This window comes from Hylaeus volcanicus, chromosome 2, assembly GCF_026283585.1.
Source record: "Hylaeus volcanicus isolate JK05 chromosome 2, UHH_iyHylVolc1.0_haploid, whole genome shotgun sequence".
Taxonomy (NCBI): domain Eukaryota; kingdom Metazoa; phylum Arthropoda; class Insecta; order Hymenoptera; family Colletidae; genus Hylaeus; species Hylaeus volcanicus.
In genome coordinates, this window is record NC_071977.1 from 18,590,254 (window position 1) to 18,615,227 (window position 24,974).

The 24,974-nt window shown below is 37.6% G+C and overlaps 1 pseudogene; it reads right to left on the reverse strand.

Annotated features, from left to right (window-relative positions):
- The window catches only part of LOC128873013 (titin-like), a 145,364-nt pseudogene that overhangs the window by 78,445 nt on the left and 41,945 nt on the right, over positions 1 to 24,974 (reverse strand).

The following is a 24,974-nucleotide window of genomic DNA, read 5'->3' on the forward strand; positions in this document are numbered from 1 at the left end:
CTATAGTGTTTGCAAACTCAGCTGAATCTCTAAATCTTTCTGTAGTTTGTAGAAATTGTTTCTACTTTCTGAATTTATTACTTTTCTTATTTTTGTAGGACTATAATTAAATAAATTAAATAACTCTTTTCTTTTTATACAATGTAAATAGATCCATGTGATATCAACAAGTTCTTATTTAACGTTTTCAGTGTTTGGTTTGAAGCTAAATAAAACATTTTATAATTGTGTTTGTGCATTCTGTTTGAATCAAAAACGCTTGTTTGTATCATGAAAGATAATATTGTTTCAGTTTGACGTGTGTAGTTCTGTTTAGTACAATATAGTACATTAAAATCAAGATTCTATTTAATCAAATAAAAGTTACATGTAATAAAACAATGCAACAAGTTAATAAACAAATATATGCTACAAATAAATTCTTTACTCTATTTCACTTTTTCTAAAAAAAAAAGAAAAGTATATATATACGAACAGGGCATGTATGTACGTATATGGTTCGAGCTTCGACTCACCTGGAAATCAGGCGACTGGGGTATCAGGGCACCTTCACGATACCATTGGATCGTTGGCTTTGGTTTCGCTGGACTGACTTGAGTTTTAAATTGAGCTGGTTGTCCTTCGAGGACTATCTGATCCTTCAAAGGCGTCACTTTGGGCAGGGCGTCGGCTGCGTCTGGAGCTGATAAGAAACATTCCAAATTTACTGATCGATTTAGAAAGTTGAACTGGATACACAAGTTTAATAATTTATTCCAGTCATATTTCGTCTAAATGTAATCTTTACTAATAAAAACCGATTCGAACATTTTCGATTAATTCTTAAGACTTCTATAATATTTACAATGTTAATGAAATATAAATGATAAAAATATAAATCATAAAGAGGATCGCTAATATTTGAAGGTTTCTACAAATAATTTGCTTAATATAGAGGAATTTTATATATAATGAAGACCGTATAAAGTTGTAAATATAAATTAGAAATGAAAAATAATTGTGTGGCCAATGGAACTAAAAACTGAGAGAGATTATAAATATTTCATAAACATTGTACACATTACTGAAGGGTGCTAAAAAGTTAACCAAATATGTTCTATTTAATTATTACTTCTAAAGACTAGATTCAAACAGAATGTAATTTTATATTTAAAGGAATATTCTAATTTTATTTATGTTAATTCTTACCAAGAACTCTGAGATTGGCTGATGTGGTCACGTCGCCAGCTGGGTTCTTGGCGATGCATTTGTAAACACCCTCGTCTTCGGGGAAGGCTTCAGAGATCCTCAAGGTGCAAAGATCACCTTCCTTTTGCATTTGGAAGTATTTCGACGGCTTGATTACCTGCAGTGATGAATTAATGAATAGAATGATTACGTTTTTAAAAATCAACATGTAATATATGCCACCTAGAATATTACTCGTGTTGATGGTAATATTTGTGAGAGGACTACGTTTACTTGTTGAAATAAATTGCATAGAATTTTACGTTTAAGTTTCATATTCATTTAAATGATACGAAATCGAAATTTAATATTATTAATCAAAATATCAGCAATACTTTGTATATGACATAAGATATGACATAACTTGCAAATATATACGAATTTTTTGTGTCTATCTTCGTTGTTTAGCAATACTAACTTAATGTTTACATCTTATGAAAGTATTATACTACTTGTAGAAACATGTAAATGTAGTAAAAATTAAGCCAAACATTTTCAATATTTGAATTTAATATTTAAAGCGGGTTACTGAACAATATTGTATATGAATATACTATGTGTATGGGATTTGTTGCAATTTGCTGGAATATATGTTCATACCTTGTCGCCTTTCTTCCATTGGACCGTAGGTACCGGTTTTCCAGTGATCCTGCACGCAAAAGCAACGGAAGTTCCCTCTCTGATAGTTTGATCTTTCAGCGGCTCTACAACCGCAGGAGCCTTTTCGACGCCAGGCGTCGTCGGTTTCGCCGTCTTCGCAGGTGATTGAGGTCCTCGAACAGTACATTCGCCGTCGCAACGAGCCTCTCCAGCGCTGTTCAATGCGACGCACTCGTATTTTCCAGAATCTTCCGGCACTGTCTCCAGGATCAGCAAGGTGTAAGTGTTGTCCTCCTCGAGTGTCTTGTAACGAATGTCTGCTGTCACTTTCTTGCCGTTCTGTAATCGTACACAAACAAATAGAATGATTAATTGGAAGTGTATAATGCATTGTACATGACAAGAATAGAGAAACGTGTGTGAAATGTAGTAAGGAAAATTAAAATGATAGTAGTGTTCATCAAGTTGTTACATGTCTTGTTTTTTAGGATGTCACAAATTTCACACTTTATTACTTATTTGATGTTATCGATAATGGTGCGATCAAATTTTGTCTACCTATCTTTTAAGTTGTTACACGATCAGGGGTGAATTGTAACAATTTGAAGAACATTAACCTTTTAAGCTACGATTTAAGTTCCAACAGCCTGGGACTAAAATGTGAAGTTTACATTTGGACCGAATATCCGACCACGAGTCTCACACGTGGCTGTAGCTTAAGGGATTAATGGATTTGAAAAGAGAAAAATAAATATGACTATAATTGAGGAATAAACAGATTAAAAATATTATGTAGGTATCAGAGATAGGAAAGAAGCAAATAATCTGAATAAAGTTAATTTAGTATTGAAGTGGAGTATGACATTAAGCATAAATGATGGTAAACAAATGAAGTAATAAAGGAAGGGGTACCTGATCAGAGGGGAATAAATGAAGTAGACATCGAGAAAATAAATAAAAGAAGCCTAGATATAAAAGATGATGAGAAAATATAAACTCTGAGTAGAATGGTGCAACAGATAGCAAAGACACAAAGTACTTGAATCTATAATAATTGTAACTAATCAAGGAAATAACTACCTTCAGCCAGTAAACATCCAGAGGCTTGGTTCCGGTCACTTTAGCGTCAAATCTCGCCAATTGTCCAGTGGTCACGGTGGTGTTCTGAATGGTCGACAGGAAACTCGGTGGCACCACTCCTCCTCTTCCAGGCTGTCTCCTGCGCTCTTCAACGACCAGATTAGCACTGCATTTGGCCTTTCCACCCCGATTCTCAGCGATCACGGAGAAAACACCCGAATCCTCCATGAACACCTGTCGAACGATTAGCACCGACTTCGTGCTGAAGGTGTAAATCTGAAGGTCCGGCGAGTTCTGAATGGGGAAGTCCTCGCGGTACCATTTGATGGTCGGAAGTGGATCGCCGTCGAACTCGACTTCGAAACGCGCCTGTTCCTGCTCAAATGCTCTGCAAGGTTGAATCTTCTTCGTGAAGACTGGTGGTTTCGCTGGCTTAGTCTGGCCCTGAACAACGCGCTCTTGGGTCTTGGCTTTGTGCTCCACCTCGGTGGTTTCCGTGGCGGTTATTTTTCGAGTGATCTCCAGGTCGCCTTTGACCTCCTTCTGGGTCTGCTTCTGCTTGGCCACGTGCACCTCGCGACCGTGAACCGTGGACTCCGATGGCTCTGGAGGATACTTTCCTGAGGCTTTCGCGCGTTCCACGTCGATGTCTACTTCTGTTGTGAAGGGTCTCTTCACGTATTTGGTTGTTGCTTGCTGCGTCTCCTCGTCGTCTCTCTTTTCTTCCCTGAAGAGTAACGATTGGTTTGGTTACTAAATATTGTGAATTCATTTCATATATTTCGTAGATAGCACTATTGAAGATTATTTAATCTTTTTAAATTTCTTTTCTGTGGCATTATTACACAATGCTCAGTATAAATACGTATTAGGTACTGAAATTAATCCTGTGCCTTTACATTTACTTTTAGGAAAAATATGTAATACTTCCTTCGTGGGATTTCCTTTTGATTTTATAATTATTGTAACTTTTCTAAGCATTAAACGATGTAAATTATTAGTTATTCGAAGGGGGTTGGGATCTTTTTCCATTCCTCTATTAGAGCCATTTTTGAAAGTACTTTCCTGGAAATTTGATGTTTTCTAATTCGTACGGAGTAATAAACAAATGTGTTTATGTTATAAACTCTACTGTAAATGGTTCGTCATAAGAATCGTACAAAAACGTATTGCTTCTATATTTTTACCCACTTTTTGCATTTTTTTTGTTAATTTCACAAATTATATTAACTAGCAAATGTTGTTTGGACTACATCTATCTTAGAGATTTCCGAGAATATGTAAAATGTTATTGATTATACAAAAAAAAGTTAAGAAACTACAATTTCACAGAAAAGTTTTTTGGGAAATTGATCGGTGTACGAATACATTCTACACCCACTGTATGTACTCAGCGAAGATAACAAGTTATGTGGTTTTTCTTTATCAATAAAGGGCAAGTTCACATTTATAAAGGTGCACAATTAGTACCTACACTTAATGCATCAGTTCAAAGAACATTATTGTGGTGTTGTTTATATCAAAATTGTGAAGTATTCCTTTAAAATACTACATAAACATTCAGTCTCATCTCAATTAAGAATACATCAAGGAATATGAATGTTTCAGGCATTTGAAAATAAGAAGAAATAAAAGTGAAGCTACACTCACAAGGTCTCCTCGTACTTTTGGGCCATTCCCTTCGCCATGGAGTTAGCGACAACCTTCTCGCCAGGAATGGCAAACTGATGGGTGGTTTCCCTCAGCCTGGACTCCTTCAAGACCTGTTCCTCTTCGAGGTTCATGAGCTTGTTGTAATAGTCCTCGTTCTTCTTGCTCTTGACAGACTTCTGCCATTCTGTTTCGGGTTCTTTGATGACTTTTTGCCCGAGGTGCTCGGTGGCGATCTCGATTCCTTGGGACACGTTGTGGTGTCTCTCGTCGAATACTCTCTCGAGCTCTGTGTTCTGTCGCTCCGATTGGTATTGGGTCAGCCCGTAATCATACCACGCTAGAGAAAAGGCACGTTAGACCGCTCCGTTCTCACGTTGCCGCGCAACCGACAACGCATGCCAGACGAACGTGAACCTTTTAGGCTCGGAAACGTTCAATCTCGATCGAATATACGACGTTCCTCGATGCTAACAACAATTTACTATTTTTATACGTGAATTCGATAAAGGTAGATGGGTAAGATATTATTCAACCCTTCAAATATCAAAGTAAGATCGCACATGATAGCAAGTAAAGGAAATATTCCTCGTCAAAATTCTTTAATTCTACTCTAGTCCTTTATAGAATAAGAATTGTAACTGCTGAGGATACTAGTGGCTGTGGTTTTCTATGTTTCACTTTTTACATATTATAAGTATGATAAACGTAATAACACAATCAACCACTTGAAAACCCTTGAACATCAACTTTCATCCAAATCGAGTCACTTTTCACGTTTTCTTCCGCCATATTGGATCCACCATGTTGAATTTCCATTTTTTGAATTCAGATTTAGAATCAGCACACTCAAAAACCTCTGTATACCAAGTATCATGAAAATCGAGACAAGTATACATTAGTACTTCTTATGAATTTGAAGGGTGGTTTCAACCCTTAAATATAAAAACGACCCAAAATGAAAAAGAAGTGTCAAATATTTTTCGATTTTCTACACGCATGCAAAATTTCAAAATGATCAGAGACGGATATTAAAAATTACCTCTTTGTTAATTTAACCTTGATTGATGGCTAATGATGGTTACCTCTTGTATTCTTTTTTTTGTGCTATACATTCGAAACTTGGAAAAATGTCAAAAAATGATTTAAATACATTTTAAAGAGAATTCAATTCTACTTAAAAACGTTTACTAAGCTTATCCTCTATTCCCTATAATAAACAAAAATGAATTAAACTTTAGAGTTTTGCGTACCTTTTCAATCTAATATCTCAAAAAAAAAGAAAAAACCTTAAACATATTTTCATGGTAGTTTTGAACGAGGAATCATCCTTTTCGTTAATCTTGCTATAAACTATACAGCATTCACTGCAGTAGAATCATTTTATTAACCCGCAACACGTACTATCTCTGATTTATCAGTTTTAACAAACAAGCATTAGTATCAAGTGAACGTCGCATCTTCGCTAAAAGAGATTTTTCTAGAACCACGGGGAAATACGACACAGTACTTCGTTGGCGATGCAACACATATCGACGTCTCCTGCGGGAGAAACAGGATGCCCGAAAACCAGACTACCGGAGACAGAGGTGGACATCTGAACAATTCACGTCAGAGTACGTGGTTAACACTATCTCGTAGACACATTCTTTATTGAACACATCATCAGGGGAAGGTCTGTAATTTCTAACATTTCAAGGGTTCGTGATCGTATTCAGAGATTCAGTACTATTCGCACTTATCAAAATTCAATTTTTAATTATTTTACCAAAATAAATGTTGGATTCTTTAAACGGAGTCTCTGCTTCACGAAACACGACAGGATAACGTGGGTGACAAGGGACATATATTTTCTATTAATAAGAAATTCGCCACGCGACGAGGATTAGGTGTAAATAACGTCGATACTGTCACGACATAGATAGCACTCTGAGAAATACGGACTCTGCTCGGCTAATGACGCCCCAAGATTATCAATGACGCGATTGATGGTGGCATGCGGAAACAATACATAAAATAAAGTCATGATGGAATGCGATTGATAAGCAGCGGGTATGAATTATTCTTAAAAAAAAATATTAAGAACAATATCAATATGAGCAATAAACCCGTTTTCTCCAGTGCAACAGAGATCTCATAGTACGGAGGAAAATATTTAACCAATAAGTTTGAAACGCTGTGCCTGTCGCGTATCAATGAATGAATTCGTCTTTGTCAAAGAAAAATTGTCGTGGTGGTCGAAATATTTTTCTCCGTGCTGATCTGGTAACATTCGGACAACAAAAAAATGAAAAAACAATGATGAACAAATAATCTAAAGAACGAGTGCTTTCTCGGTGGTTTATTCCATACCTGAATGCCGGTTTGTGAAACGAAGTAGCCGATACCTTTGACTTTAGACGACATTGCTCGAATATGCCCGTCGAAATCCCATACCCCGAAGAAGAAGAAGAAGAAGAAGAAGCTGCTCGGGGTGCTCGAGGATGAGGTGAGTCTTTCGAATCCTTTCGTAACATTCGTTTTGGAGGAGAAAGGACAGGGAACTAGGGCTGGTGTTCGAATAATGGTTTCGAGTGTTTTTCTGTACTCGAATGGAATGTATGTGTCGTATCGATATCTTATGTACTGTGTTCCGGTTGTCACTTATCATTCAATTGCGATCGTATTTCACGCATGTTGATCGCTATTGAAGTCGAACAACCGCGTCTTTCTTTCTTTCTTTTTTCTCTCGTGTGGTATTATTGTGCCGTTGTTCGATATTGGCGGATTATCATTTGTTTTCTGTATGCAGGGGTTGAAAACAGTTGTTGATATCTCGAAACAGTTATAAGAATCGAAATGATAATAGAACGATTGTAGTTATACAGTTCTGTAAGTTTCTAAAAATATATTAATTTCGATTGATTTTCAATATTAAATCAACAGTGCATCAATTATTTATTACATTATAATCAAACTTGGTTACCGTTTGTACAACTGTCATCTTGCATAATTCAATGTATTCTCTATTACATGTGAAATTAATTTATATCTGCGCACGGATGAAATAAATTTCAAACTTCTTATAACTCTTCGAGTCAGAATCTTTCTATAACAATTTGAAACAGTTACTTTTGGAACCTTTTCAACCCCTGTCTGTATGTGCCTGCATTCTTTGTGGCAACAAAAATTAATTTCACTTCATGAAAAGTGGACACTCATTACTGTAATTCAATACTATGATTTACATTGCTGGTATTTATATATAGAAATTCGAAGAATCGAATAGGAAAGAGTAGCACATATCGAAAAGCAATATTCTCATGTTCGAGAAACACAAAGAATGCAAAGACACGTTAATGTAAGGGAGTCTCTGTTCGTGGATGAACTTACGTCTTGGTGAGTTCTTCAGCACCCCGCGATAATCATCGCTCCTTGGTTTCACGGTCAATGTCGTTTCCGTGCGTGTCTCACCGACCGAACTCCTAGCGATGATCTCGACTTTCCCATGGTCGTATTGTCTAGTCTTGGGGATGTCCAGATGGTACATGCCGTCATAGGTTAGCTTGTACCTCGATCCCTAAGTAAACAGTTTTATGTTCAATACGATGGCAAAGGAATAACTTTTGCAAAACGTCTTGAAAATAACCTCGTAAAAATAATAGAGATAATAATTTGAAGGAAAAACTTCTGCAAAACGCCTGTTTACAAATAATAAAAATTTTGATTTTTCTTTTTATATCTACTTGGAGTTTTAGAACTTAAGATATTGCGTTGAAATAAAATTGCTCTAAACTGTTTTCGTAAAACATGGTTAACTACATTTTTATTTTGAATGATGTTTCTTGAAAAAAATTGTTTTCCCTGCCGGCCCTATTGAACGTTGTTCTGAGATCGATATTGGAAAGTCGTCTTAGCAAATGCTGACCTTTTATTCATTTCATTATTAAATCTTATATTATATTAAGGGGCTTGGAACATCAAAAAATGAAAAAAAAAAACACTTTTTTGTTTATTTTTTTTATTAATATAAAACGATTCTGAACAATTCTACGTAAAAAAAAATTGAATTTGGAGCACTAAAAGTGGTAAACAAAATTTTTTGAAAAAAAAGAATGGAATTTTTTTTTCACAAAAATTTTGTTTTCTCGCAAAAAAAAGTTCAACGACACGAACTTAGTAAAAAGAACGCGATACAACTGTAAAAAATATAAGGAAATACAACTGACAACTTTCTCGAAGAGAAAATAACGACAGTCAACTTTGCGGAAGACCGGAGACGTGGTTACTTTGGTTACAACCATAGAGTATTGTTTTTCAGGATAAAGAAGACGGTAAATTTCCGAAAAAGCAGTGTTTTAATCGATTTTGATAAAATTAAATACGATTTGATAACATTTCTATCGATAATTGAACGGGAAATAGAAATTTTTAGTCTTTTGCATCTCCTGAAAACCTAGGTTTTTGATACAAAGGTACACTTTTCTCAGAAACGGTTACGCCGATATGAACCAAATTTTGTACACGTGTTTTCAGATAGTTTGGCCTAATTTACACCGAGGATTTTTTCAATATTTTGATTCCAAAAAAAGTTATCGCCGCGCAAATCGCCTATAAATTGTTTTTTTAAGTACACACATTTTAAAAAAATTAACCATTTGGAATTTCAAAAAAAACCTCGGTGTAAATTAGGCCCAACTATCTGAAAACACATGTACAAAATTTGGTTCATATCGGCGTAACCGTTTCTGAGAAAAGTGTACCTTTGTATCAAAGACCTAAGTTTTCAGGAGACGCAAAAGACTAAAAATTTCTATTTCCCGTTCGATTATCGATAGAAATGTTATCAAATCGTATTTAATTTTATCAAAATCGATTAAAACACTGCTTTTTCGGAAATTTACTGTCTTCTTTACCCTAGAAAACAATACCCTATGGCTGTAATCAAGGTAACCACGTCTCCGGTGTTCCGCAAATTTGACTGTCGTTGTTTTCTCTTCCAGAAAGTTTTCAGTTGTATTTCCTTATATTTTTTACAGTTTTATCGCGTTCTTTTTACTAAGTTCGTGTCGTCGAACTTTTTTTTGCGAGAAAACAAAATTTTTGTGAAAAAAAAATTCCATTCTTTTTTTTCAAAAAATTTTGTTTACCACTTTTAGTGCTCCAAATTCAATTTTTTTTTACGTAGAATTGTTCAGAATCGTTTTATATTAATAAAAAAAATAAACAAAAAAGTGTTTTTTTTTTCATTTTTTGATGTTCCAAGCCCCTTAATTTAGTTCCATTTTATTATCACATTAATTTAGTTCGATATTTATATAAGTGTATTGACAAGTAAGAGGCCATACCGAACGCTGTGCGAGCCGTAATAGATAGCCGTAACTCATCGACAAATACTGTAAGTCAGAAGATTTAATTTTACCTGAAATATACTTCTTTATTCTATTCCTTATCTCAATTTTATTCTATCCTTTCTCTCACTTTACCTCTCACGGCTCATCCAACTGACCCACCCTGAGTGTGTCTCCTGTTCCGTTTGGCGATTTGCCGTAAAATCGGCTGGCGCCCTAAATCTTTATTTTATACAAATTCAATCTTTATTCTTTAGAGCCCCGGCAGCCCTTGATCCAGGCCGGGCCGGGTGGATTTCTTCTCTCGACAATTTAGCTTTTTCGAATTATCGTTTAATCTAAACCTAATAATTTGTCGAGAAAAGTAAATCGGTCTCAAAATCATTCATTGCGGTATTAGAAAGAACTAGAAATTGTAATATATTTTCTACATCTCATATTGGGGTAGAGATGTTAACTAAAATGTTTTCACCCCTACAATTCTATTTTAGGATCAGCGAAAATTAGAAATGTGGTTAACCCTACAAGTAGTGCATCAGTTCTCAAAATTGTGTTATAAGTATAGTTGAACAAATTAAAGAAATTCTTTATAGTCGATCCTTGGCTCCCATAAAGTTGTATCTTTTAACCAAAAAGAATTGAAATAGAAGCTTACGTTCACCACCGTGTGCCCATTGATGATCCACATGACACGTGGTCTAGGATGACCAGTGACACGACAGCAGAATCTGGAACAATCACCCTCTTCGACAGTTACGGGCTCCGGTTTGCTCACGAAGGTTGGAGGAGCCCGAACCTTCTCCTCTTCGCCCTCTTCCTCAGGTACTCTGTATATCAAACAAACGTTCAGGAAGTGAAAAACCGGTATAGTCTAATATACTTAATGTGAAGCTACTTAGGATTTACAATACATCCTTTAGTTGATAAAGTGAGGTCAATTTATCTTCGACTAAAGAATAGATGGATTATATGTTTAACTTAATTAATAATTAAACAGAAATCTTGTCAATGCTGCGTTAGTTTCCATGTGAAAATGTTATGATGACGGCTAATAAATATTTAAATTGTTCAATTTTTAGGACTCTATCTGCAGGACAATAATCTGAAATTGGATAGTACAGGTCTTTCGACCTTTCCTCAATAATTATTTTCTAAAAAAAACCGTCAACTGTATTATCGCTAGAAAATTCACAGATATTTCTCGATAGTCAATAAATATACATGATAAATTTCAAAACAATCGCCGGAATAGTGACTCTCAAATAAATATTCGAGTATGCCCCACATTTCTATACATCTATACGAAAACTTGATCTAGTAAGACTTTATCCAGCAATCTAGGTATTTATTCTTCACAAGTATAATTGCTCTATAAGAATTTATAACTTCTCTTAAGTATCAAATTTCTTACATTTGCCAAGCAGCTTCCATCTCCCTGATCTTCTCGATACTTTTCATGCCCTTCGGCAGCTGCGACTCGTAAATGATACCAGGCTTTCCAGCCGTTCGAATCACCGCTCGCGTTTCATCCATTCCGTAAAGATTCGTGGCCCTGCAGAGGTACTCCCCGCTATCTTCAGGGTACACCCAACCGAAGTTCATCGCCACGTAGCCGAAATCGTAGATAGGCGTGAATCTGTTCTTGTGCGGCAGAGGTTTGCCGTTGAAGAACCATTCGACTTTCATGTTTGGATCGCCAACTGGCGCCAGCTGGCACTCGAACTTCGAGCTGTTCATTTCAACGAGCTCGGTTTGGTCTTGAATCTGGGTGACGAAACGAGGTGGTTGTTTCTTGTCCGCGTCGTAGAGGTCGTCCTCGGTCAGGTGAACCTCCGAGGTATATTTCTTGATAGTTGCTTCCATCTGCATCAACGCTTCCGACTTCTTCATACCCTTTGGCACTTGATTTTGCAGGATGATACTGGGTAGTTCTATGAAACAAATAAAAAAATGATAGATTATATTTAAGAGGGTAGTCATTCTTTCTGGGCTAAACAACAGATCTTTTGGGGTTAATATTCTTCTTGCTTGAGGTCTATAAAATATATTTACCAAGTTATATTTAAAAAGATTCAAAATGCTAGTGTTATAACTGTTTATTCCACTGTTAGGTTGTTTGAACACGAAAGTTTAAGAGGGTATTCTTCTATTTTGGATAATCACTCCCGAACCACCCCTTTCAAGGAGCTCCAACATTATTGCTCGTAACTAGACTGCGGATCTTTATGCAAAATAAAATCTTCGCGGGCGTGCCTACAAAAATTGAACTTAAATAGGAATTTATTTTATTTTGCAAATATTGTAACATGAACTTTACTTTCAATCTTTTTTATATTCTTTCATATTGTTTGCATTTTGTAGTTTCTTACACATTTAAATTTCCTATAAATGCATAAAGATCCGCAGTCTACTCATAACTATTGTTATTGCATGAAACCTATTGATTATAGATTGCCACTAAAAAGAATAAAATAAAATAATTTTTGGAGAGAAAATATAACCGACTTCGAAAAAACAGTAGATTTTATTTTAATGTTTTACGAAACTTGTAAAGAAATGGAGAAAGTCATTTGAAAATTTTGAAGAATCGTGTAAACGTATATATAAAATATAAATGTACCAAATTTCAAAAGTTTATGTCAAGTACTATGGCTGTAAAAAAATAGTATGCTTCGAAACTGGGTTAAGAAAAACTACACCCTTAATACTTTCTAGAGTTTAAGTCACATCGTGGATATGGAGACTCGTAAGATTGATAACTTACTTTTGCATGAAACTGATGCCCTGGTGGTGTCTTCTCCAAGATCATTGATGGCCTTGCAAACGTATTCTCCCGAATCTTCAGGGTAGACGTACAAGATGTCCATAGACACGAATCCCATATCGTAGGTTGTTCTGTATCTGTGCCCACATGGGATCAACTTGCCATTCCTGTACCACTCGATACGTAAATTTGGATCGTCTTTGGGTTCCACGCGGCACTCGAACCTAACTGGTTCAGACTCGTCGACCGTTGCTGATTGAATATGCGTGACGAATCGCGGTGGTTGACGAGGTGGCTCTTGAGCAGGTGGTTCGCTCACTGGTCCACGTTCTAACTCCTTTAGTTTCTCACCGCTCATGCCTGACGGTAGCTGAGAATCGAAGTCTATCGTTTTCTTGGCTGAAATATCCAAACGTTCGCGATTATTAATTAACAATGTCGTATCTCTGCCGTTAAAATGATTAGTTGTATATTTAACCAGCCAACTTCATTTTAAATTGTATTATCATTACATATATTAACAGCTGATATTTTAATGAAGGTTTGTTTATTTGTAAAAAAATATTGGTTGATTCTGTGCAATTGTTTTCGCGATAAGTCCCATTACATATAGAAAATCAAAAGTAGTATTTTTGTAATTTCTGTTCACGAACAATAGATTTATGAATTCATAAAAAAATAAAAGATAACTGTTTGAAATAATTTCTTTTAAGTAGTTAATTTTATTTCGTTATTTTCTTCAAAATAATGTATAATATGCAACGAGAAGAATGAATTTTAAGGAACCTTGATAACAATTTCCTTTGATAATATCTCAAATAAATTTCAAAAGTGCATAAGTCTTATCTCAAGGTATCTAACGAAGCCAGCTAGAATAATATTCCTAAAGAAGAGGTCCCACGTATGTAAGTTCGGGCGGCGAGCACGAGCAACGTCCACTTGAAAGTGTCAACTCGTCGCGCAGGAGGGTCTGAAGGATCCAAGCGAGCTAGCACAGCGAGCCACAAACACCCAAACGAGCACGGAATCCCGAAAAAGGCCACGCACCATTATCGCTGTCGCCGCCGCGGGCGGTCGACAAGCGGATGCCATAAAGAATTGAAAATACCAACCTCGACAATTTTTATCAAAACTTTGCGGAAGTAACTTCAATCGATTCCTGATACTTCTACGATCAAAATGATATGTCACATCCCGAAAATCGAACTATTTTTAACGAAATACATTTCCAATTATGCAATCAGATTTTGCATATAATTTCGTTAAAAATAGTCCGATTTACGCGACGTGAGATATCATTTTGATCGCAGAAGCATCAGCAACCGATTGAAGTTGCCTCTACAAAGATCTGATAAAAATTGCGGAGGTTGGTATTTATATTTCTTAATGGCAAAATTGGTGGTGTCCGTACGAGCTGTGAACCGATGAATTGCCGGTCTCGGTCAAAAGGAGTATTGGGGGTCTCGCTTCGAACCACTCGAAAGGGTCGATTTTTTTGAGCGTTCGATCCATGCTCGCGTGGAATAGTCCCCGTGCTCGCGAACCTTGGGGCATGGGTCGAGACCCAACCGCTCGTAAAAATAGAACCTTTCAAGTGCTTCAAACCGTTCGTCGTCGCATTTACCGATCTTTTGCTCGCTAGTAGGAAACGTGTTTTCGAACAAAATCCGGCGATCACGGACAATTTATTGCTCGAGCACGTTCGTCACATAGATGGGACCTCTCCTTTAGGATTTATTTCAGTACCCTAATACTCTCTAACTTGGTACATACATTTGCATGTGATGCTTGCTTTTGTGGTAGCAGAACCCCATTTGTTCGTTGCTCTGCAAACATACTCGCCGCTGTCCCTGGCATAAGTGTACGACATGTCCAAAGAAATGAATCCGAAATCGTTGATCTGGTGGACTCGCGAGCCCGTGGCGAAGGATCGTCCGTTATGGAACCAATCGATACGCATCGTAGGATCGCCCACGGGTTCGACTCTGCAGTCAAAGTGGCTTGACGCTCCTTCCTCCACCTCGATGTCCTTCAATTCCACGGTGAATTTAGGTGGGTTAGGTGTCTCTTCTTCGGTGAGCAACTCGTCCCTCTTGTACAAAGCCTCTTCCAACTTCTGGATGCTCTCCGTTCCGGTCTTGAAGTTGGTAGGCAACTGGGGCTCAAGGATGATTCCTTGACGTCCACGGACCTGCAGCTTGCAGGACACGGTGGCTTCGCCGTGACGGTTCGTTGCTTTGCAGGTGTAGAGACCAGAATCGCGTTGGTAGCAGTTGGCGACTTCGAGGATGACAAAACCGAAGTCGTGGATGGTCTTGATCCTGGTTCCAGCGAGCAGAGGCTTTCCATTGTGGAACCATTCCACTCTCATGCTGGAGTCATTGATGGGCGTCAATCTGCACTCGAAGTGGGCCAGAGAGTTCTCGGTTAAAGTCAAATCGGATGGTGTCGTGATGAATTCCGGTGGTTTTCCGGTGTCGTCCTCCGGAGTAGCTGCGCTTGGCTCGTTTCCGAGACCTTCTAACTCAGCGATCTTGTCGATAGTGCTTTCCATTCCCTTAGGCAGCTGGGATTCTAGAATTATGCTGCGTTTTCCGGTACATTTCATGGTGCAGGTTGTCACTGCCTCGCCGTATTCGTTCGTTGCTCTGCAGCTGTACTCTCCTGAATCTTCTGGGTAAATTGGCGATATTTCAAGGATAACAAAGCCGAAGTCGCAGAAGGTGCGGAAACGTGAGCCGGTACGCAATGGTTTTCCATTCCAGAACCATTCGACCTGCAAATTTAATAAATAGAATTATAATTTGTGTACAAAATATTTACATATAGATTATTTATAGGATACTTCTTTTTATATAAATATTTAAAAACAACAAATTGAATAGAGATGCCTCTAAGCAATTGAATTTTGAATTAAAAATATTTTATTCTTATTTAAATATTTGAATATATATTATTTACTAGTAACTTCTTCCCAAATACATCCTTCATACAATAAATTAAATTCAAATGCCTTCAAACAATCTAATTTTTACTTCTAAATGTTCTATTTTTATATTGTATGTAGATATATTACTAATGCGTATCTTTTATAAGAGATTTCTATTCAAAGTCAATAAATTCGATTAAAACCCTGCCAAGCAATTTCATTTTTAATATTGAATGTTTTATTTTTATACACAAAAGATAAAAATAAATATTATTTATAAGACAGTTGTATTCAAATATCGATAAATTAAACCCAAGTCCTTCAAAATAACTTCATTTTTAATTTAAAACTTTGAATTTAAATAAAGTTATTGACTTTTCAGACAATATATGATTAAGTATGCACCATCACTATACTAAGTAAGTGAATGCTTCGTCCAACTGGATCTCGTTTCCTCTAAGAGCTCAAACAGGAAGGGCTTTACCGAATGTTTAAAATGTTCCTAATCAAAATCAAACAACTTTTCCAACTCAGTACCATTACCTTTAATTTTGGATCGTCAGTAGGTGTAAGTCTAGCTTCAAAGTGTGCGCTTTCTCCTTCCCGAAGGCCATCGATGTTGCTCAGTGGCACGGTGAACACTGGAGCCTTTCCACGCTCTTCAACAACCTTCTCGTCTTTCGTTCGAATCATCGAATCTTCCAGTGTCTGTATCTTCTCCAGACCACCCTCCATTCCCTTTGGAAGTTGAGATTCCAAAATAAGGCTGGACTTGGAGTAGCACTTCAACGATGCCTTTGTCGAGTCTTCTCCATACTTGTTATAGGCTCTGCACTCGTAGACTCCAGAGTTCTCTTCGTAACAGTACAGTATGTCCAAGATGACTATGCCAAAATCGTGGAAGGTTCTGTATCGATGTCCGTGAGGAAGCTTCTTGCCGTTATAATACCACTCGACCTTCAAATCTGGATCGGTCACCGGCGTGAGTCTAGCTTCGAAGTGAGCCGACTGTCCTTCAACCAATTTAGTGATGTCAGCGATTTGGGTGATGAATTTAGGTGGTTCGGTGACCGGGGTTGTTGGAGTGGTTGGTTGTTCCCCTCCAAGGCTCTCCAATTCGCGAATTCTAGCTAGAGAATCCGGTTGTAAGGAATCTAGGTAGACTCCGCTCTTTCCGAAGCATTTAATGGTTGCCTTCGTGTAATCTTCGCCATATTTATTACTGGCCTTGCACACGTATTCTCCAGTGTCGTGTGCCATCACTCCAGCGATGTCCATCACGACGAACCCAAAGTCGGACACCATCTTGAACCTGGAAGAGTGCCTCAAGGGCTGTCCGTTGTGGAACCACTCCACTTTCATGTGAGGATCTCCAACTGGAATAAGGGTGCACTCGAAGTGGGCCGACTGGCCGTCCTTGAGGCCCTCCAATGATTGGATCTGCGTAGTGAACTTAGGTTTCTGTCCCTTGGACTTGTCCACGCATTCCAGTTCCACGCTGATCTCAGCTTGGCCCCATTTGTTCGTGGCACGGCAAGAGTAGGTGCCGGAGTCCTCGATCTTCGTTCCAAGGACTTCCAGGACGACCATGCCGAAAGCATAGACAGTCCTCGTGCGATGGCTAGCGTCCAATGCCTTCCCGTTGTAGAACCATTCGACGACCATGGTCTGGTCACCGGTTGGCGTAAGGGAGGCTTCGAAGTGGGCGATCTCACCCTCGGACAGGTTCGTCAGGTTCTCGAATTGGGACGTGAACACTGGAGGATGACCTTCCTCGCTCTCGGGCGGACCACCTTCCTGCCGTTTCAGGGACTCTTCGAGGTCTTGGATGGCTTCCAGACCCTCCTTGCCCTTTGGATGTTGCGACCTTTCGATGATGTTCTCCTTGGTCGAGCAGTAAATCGTCGTCGAGGTGAATGCTTCCCCTGCCTTGTTGTAGGCCTTGCAGGTGTAAATTCCAGAGTCGCGTTCGTAGACGTCTGTCAGATCCAGGGTGACGAATCCGAAATCGCTGGTCATCTTGAAACGAGATCCGTGCTCCAAGGCTTTGCCATTGAAGTACCACTCGATCTTCAAGTTGGGATCCTCTTTCGGTTCTACCTGGCCTTCTAGATGCAACGGCTCGGATTCGCCTAGTTTGAACTCTGGTTGCAGCGGAACTGTCCAGATTGGTTTAGGATATTCGTGTTCAGGGCCATCCTCTGGTCTTCTATATTTGGACAGATAAGCATCTTCCGCCTCCTTGACTTTCTCCAGACCAGCTTCGCCTTGAGGATGCTGAGTCTGCAAATAGATACTCTGTTTGCTGATGCACTTCAATGTACCTGATGTCTGTGCAGAGCCCTTGGAGTTGGTAGCCTTGACAATGACCACTCCAGAGTCTTCCTCGTAAGCGTGGTTGATGTCCAAAGCAACGTAACCAAAATCGTAGGTTGATTTGAACCTGGCACCGGTTGGAAGTGGTTTTCCATTGATGAACCACTCGATCTTCATGGTCGGGTCTTTCGATGGTTCTACGTTGCATTCGAAGTGGACATTGTCACCTTCGACGCACTCGACGTTGTTGAGGTGGGTGATGAAGACTGGTTCTTCGTATGTTGGTTCCGGTTGTTCGGCGGATGTGACGTGAGGCTGCTCCAGAGCATCGATCTTTGGAAGAGCATCGGGATGAAGAGTGTCACCGAGTAACCAGTGACGATCGACGATCTTCAAGCTGCAGGTGGATACAGCTTCTCCCAGCAGATTGGTCGCCTTGCAGGTGTAAATTGCTGAATCGTCAGGCCTTAAACCATTGATGGACAACGTCACAAGACCGAAATCGAAGGTGCTACGAAGTCTGGTTCCAGTTTGAAGCGGTACTCCGTTCTTGAACCACTCCACGCGGAGGTTTGGATCCGCTCTTGGCTCGACTTGAGCCTCCAAGTAGACGTGTTGACCTTCGACGAGCTTGTCGTAGCTCTCCAGATGCTTCGTGAAAACTGGAGCTTGTTGCGGGGTCGTGTCGACAAACATTTCAGGGACTTTGTTCATCTCAGCTTCCTTCAGTTGGATCTTCTGCCACGCGTCGGGCTGAAGACTGTCAGCATCGATGGCCGAGCGTGCTTTGACCTTCAGAGATATCGAGGAAACTGCTTCCCCGGATTTGTTGATCGCTTTGCAGGTGTACACACCGGAATCTTCTGTTATTACCTTCAGGATATCCAAGGTTACGTAACCGAAATCGTGATTTACGTGGAAACGAGAACCTGTGGAAATGGTTCGTGTTAATTTGAGAACAAAAGTGGTAAGGATTCTGATATGTGAATTTAAAACGTATACTAGATGATCCACTTTAGATTAAGGGTTTTGTAAAATGGATTGGGATTTTGTTTTTTTATAGTAAAATACGTCTATCAGCTTCGTTTAATTGTAATCTTATATACATTTATTTAAAATAAATAAAATCAGATATACATACAGTCAGTCCCATAAATATTCGTACCTTCAATGTTCATTGAAAAAATTTGTCTAAATTAAATGACAAATGTTGTGTTTCCAAATCAATTTTTCTTTGTAAATATATACACGTGTAAAGTTTATTCATGTACATATTTATAATGAAAAATTTGTTTGAAAACGTCACACCTGTCATTTAATTTAGACAAATTTGTTCAATGGACATAAAACGTACGAATACTAATGGAACTGACTGTATGTATGTATTCTATACCACTTTCGTTGTCCAAAAATAAAATTGTAAAGACCCTTAATGTCATTGTTGTCAGTTGTATTAATATAATATTTATATAAAAATATATGGTATGTATAAAATATTATATTTATATAGAAATATATGGTATGTATGATATATTATATTTATATAGTAATACATTCCATTATATAATGTAATATTTATATAGAAAATGGAATAAACTATATTCATTCTTTTTTATGGTACTTACCCATCTTAAGCTCAACTCCGTTTATGTACCACTCGAACCTCAAGCTGGGGTCGCCAACAGGGACGACTCTGCATTCGTATCTAGCCATCTGACCTTCCCAAAGTTCTGAAGGTCCAGTTAATAACTGCGTGAATATGGGTTTGTCGAAAACTTTGTCTGGTTCTTCGGGTCGACTTGGTTTGTCAGCTTCGAGCTGGGCGATTCTACGCTGAGCTTCTGGATGCTGGGTCTCTAGTTGTATGCTGGCTTTGCCTAAACAGGAAGAGACAATTATTAGTCAATAATTAGTAAATTTCATTTTTAGACGAAGCAACAACGTAAACAGGGATACTGACTCTTGATTCTCATCGAGGCTGTTGTGACTGCTTCGCCAAGAGGGTTAGTAGCACGACACATGTAGACACCCTCGTCGTCCCCTCGTACATGATTAATATCCAGTGACACGTATCCGAAATCGTGGACCTTGGTTATTCGTGAGCCTGAAAAGTAGGAGGGATCACGTAAAATCTCGTTTCTCAGTTCGAAGAAGCCAACAGACAGATCAAAGTCTCGTATACTACTTCTTTTACCGATACAGCTCAGGTAATCTAAACTTTAGCAGTCTTCATTAAAGAGTTACCTTTATTTAAACCGAAATGAGTCTGTGATCTTCCGGTTTGGAAAGATTCAATACTATTGTCATTTATGAAGACTTACTGGTTTCCAACGGAACTTCATTTCTGAACCACTCAACCTTCAACGTGGGATCGCCTACAGGTATCAACCTGCACTCAAAGTGAGCAGTTTGTCCCTCGGGGATGGCGTCAATGTTCTGCAATGGTTGAGTGAAAACAGGTCGTTGTCTGGTTTGGGGTTCTGGTACTTCGGGTCTCTTCCAAGGCTGCTGGGCCTCGAGTTCGCGGATTTTGTCCATTCCTTCGGGACGCTGAGAGTCCAGAATGATATTGTCTCTGGGGATAACTCTCAGCTCGATCGAAGAGACGCATTGCCCGAGAGCGTTGATCGCTCGTACAGAATATTGTCCAGCGTCTTCAGGGACTGCGTGACCGATGTCCAAAGCCACGTATCCGAAGTCAAACGTAACGTGGAACCGGGAAGCCGATGGTAGGGGCTTGCCATTGTGGAAGAACTCGATTCTCAAGTTGGCATCATGGAGGGGTTCAACTTGGCACTCGAAGTGGGCTGTTTGACCTTCGTATACTTCGGTGGTACCCTGAAGAGAGGTGAACGAAATTAAGAAACGTGACTACTGTAACTAATTCTATTCGCATTTAATTTATATTATTTTAGCATATATTTATTCAACCATGTAGCAACCAATTATCTGAAAGTTTTTCATATATTCATTTCGTATAAAATTTTACTTTCAATTAAAAAGAATTTTTATTTCAGTTTTAGAAACATTTTTAATACACAAGTATTGAAATACGCTGGCACCCAGATATGTAAATACACGGGTACCCGGGTATCGAAATACACGGATATCCAGGTACGTACACGTGCATCGAAATACACAGGAAGCATACATCGAAATATACGGGTACAGTATCCAATTAGTTTTACATACAAACTTTTATGTAAAAAAAAGCTTTTATTCTAAAATAATGATGCTTATTAATTTTGAAAAAAATTGATAAGCAATAAAACAAATAAATAAAAAAATATAAACATTAGACGAATAAATATAACATAATAAATTTTTCAGTGTAATTTGTAAAACTTTATTTATTAGTTAAAATAAATGTTAAAGTCAATGTCCTACCCGTATATTTCGATGCACATGTACGTACATGGATATTCGTGTTTTTCGATACCCGGGTACCGGTGTATTAAAAATACACGGATTAAAACACGGATCGATTAATTACCCGTGCACCCGGGTATTTCGATACACGTGAAGTAGGGACTCTAATATATATGAAAACATAGGAATTATTGTATGTCATTCATTCTATAGTGAAAAAGTTAAGTATCATTCTAAAGGTCTTGGTTCGACGTTATGCATTTTTCACATGAAATTTAAATATTTTTTTACGAGGTTTAAAATATCTTCGAGGATAAAATGATGTATTTTTTAAAAGGAGACTATCATGATACACTTTCACAATAAAATATATGTTTCAAAGAATAAACAACCTTTCTTTCACTTCACAAAGAAGAAAATTCAATGAAGGCAAATTTTTTAGCCAGTTTTTAGGGATTATTGTTAGCTGGTATATAAATTAAATTAAGATGTAACGTTAAGATATTCTTACTCTGAGCTCGGTAACAAATCTTGGTGGCGTCACAGGAGGTTCTTCGACTTCTAAACGGGCAGGATGTCCTTGGGCCTCGAGTTCGCGGATCTTTTCGAGTCCATCGGGATGTTGGGTGTCTAGGAGAATACTGCGTCGAGCTGCAAAGAAAAATTACTCGGTAAATAAACATTTATTTGTTTCACTCATACGATGCAGTTAAATGAATCGAAGGATCTATAAATTACTGGTTAGTAGTGGTAATGAGCTATATCCATCGAGATTCACCGTCGGCTTTCTCGTTATGAGTATAACGAATATCGCTTCGTTCTATTACTTCTCAACTGTTGAGTACAATATGGCCTCTCTTCTAAACCTTGAAACGTTACACGCCGACCAATATGATGGCACTTTGGATTCTGATAAGTATTTCTCAACTTATCCCTCTCGTTATAATGCTTACAGTTATCGAAATTTAATTCAGATTTTCTTCTCGTTGCAAAATGAATTTCATTTCTAGGATATGTTTTACAATATCGATCAGTCACTGTTTTGCACCGATGTTTTTTGTCAATGTATTCATCGTACATTTTACGAGGTTCCGTGAATTGATCGGTGCATCTACAAGTTGTCAATGAAAACGATCCAAATCTGGGCTTCATGCTCGACAAATTTTCTCGTCGAAGAGGTGGTTTGGGGTAAATTCTTTTCTCGTGATACAGCTCATCCTTATTTATTCTTTGGGGGGGTTTCAGGGGTTGGAAACGAGGAGGAGGGTAATGTTTGTGTTTTTTTGCTAATAATTGTATTAAATTTCAGAGTTAGTAAAGATTTTGTTTGATAATTGTGAGGTAGTCAGAATGCAAGTAATTTAGAAAAATGAAAGATGTTGTGAAATCTATACAGGGTGTCTACGTATAAGTTCGGACATACGCAGGGTGTCAATTCTACAACAAATTTCCAACAAAAAATTACTCTTAGACATTTTCTTTGTGTCGCCTTATTCTCGAGTATTCTCACTTTTAATATTTTTTATGCGTTTGCAACTTGACACTCTTTAAACGGTCATAACTTCACCAAATTACAGTACAAACTTAAAAGTAAGAATACCAATCGAAAGAGCGTTAAATTTTTCAACTCCCTGATGCCAAACCAAAATTTATCACGTAGATTTAACATGTGAAAAATTAGGTTAAACATTACATTGTGAAAATTTCAAAAAATTGGACTTTTTCTGTATTCGTGTTTCGTTTTCAAAGATATAGTTGTTTGACGGGCACTCTTCTGGAAAAACTTCCTCGAAGTCTCAGCTTTTGAAGAGTATTGTTAAAAAAAATTGTACCGTGATATTTTCGGGAGAAAATGACGTGTACATGCAGAAAAGCGTGGGTTTTTAGCTGAAAATCGATATTTTTCAACGAAAATCGACTTGTCACTTTAAAATTAATTTGACATTGGGTTTGATGTATTCTTTAGTGACACTTCCGAGCCTCCCCAATTAGGAAAAAAACTGATTTTTTGACACCTCTAGCCTCTCCTAGCCGTGTGTAGAGCCTGAGTGCGAGGTGAATAATAATTGTTTTTTAACATGTATTCATAGAATTTTTGTTTTTAGACAGTATTTAATCAAAATCAACCTCGGTGTACCGATAAATGATATGGAGATTGGAACACGATTTCACAAAGCAAAAAATCGATGTTTTCGGCGCAGGAGAACTGATAAGTTTTGATTTAGGAGACAGGCATTATGAATGCTTTTCTGAATTTAAACGTCATTTTCTCCCTAAAATACCACCGCACAATTTTTTTTTGACAATACCCTTCAAAAGCTGAGACTACGAGGAAGTTTTTCCTGAAGAGTGCCGGCCAAACAACTATGTCTTTGAAACCGACAAATAAATACAGAAAAAGTCAAATTTTATTAAATTTTCACAATGTACAGTTTGACCTAATTTTTCACTTCTTAAATCTACGTGATAAATTTTAGTTTAACATCAGGGAGTTGAAAAATTTAATGCTCTTTCGAATGGTATACTTAATTTTAAATTTGCACTGCAGTTTGGTGGAGTTATGGCTGTTTAAAGAGTGTCAAGTCGAAAACGCAGAAAACATATTAAAAGTGAAAATACTCGAGAATAAGGCGACACAAAGAAAATGTCTAAGTAATTTTTTGTTGGAAATTTGTTATAGAATTGACACCCTGTGTATGTCCGAACTTATACATAGACACACTGTATAATTTTTAATACTTCTTGGTTTAACAGAAAAATCGGATTTCTCTTCTAGTCAATTTTTTATTAATCAGATGGGTACTATTATGTAAGATTTTGTTCATCAGACTTATCTGTTTACGTAGGTAAATAATTTACCTAAAGTCATCACTCTGAATGTATATGTTTGCATTCGAAATTAAATTCGAATAATCTGGTAATTTGTTATCTAGTACTAGTAATATATTTTACGAAATACAAGCCCAAGGATATGAGTTTTCTTTGTAAACTTGAATAAACATTAAAATTTAGGAAGCAAATAAATCCATTCCGGGAAACATACTAACACATTTCGACTTCAATGCTTCGAGCGTCGCGTCGCGATGTGTCTTATCACACGTTGAAATCACCTGGACTATATATGTAATTCACGATTTTACCGTATAATGGATAGATCAACATTTTACTTTAATATTGATTTCTATGTAAAGACCGAAGTTTCAGGTGATGCATTATAAAAATAGGTAGAGATAACGATTTATTTGATATCTTATTTTAATATTCATTTTAATATTTTTAGTATCCAGCTTCCAAGTAACCTGATTAATAAAATTTCTACTATATTATGATTCAACTATTCGTAATGCAGTATTTATATCATGCTTATAGAAAGGATTCAAACTTTTTGACAGAAAAGAATAAGAAATTTATCTATTCCTCTTCAAAATTCAGTCTTTTTGTAGTATTTTGTAAAACATACTCGTAGGTCTAGAATACTTGATTGTTAACTTCCTCATATATTAATAAACATGACTGAAATAACAAAATACTTACAGCCCACTTTGATGGTACAAGTGTTGACAGCTTCGCCAGCCAAGTTCGTAGCTTTGCACATGTAAGTGCCAGAGTCTTCAGAGTATGTGTAAAGAATATCAAGTGCCACATAGCCGAAATCGTGAGTTTTGCGGAAGCGATGACCAGTTCTGACAGCGACTCCATTTACGAACCT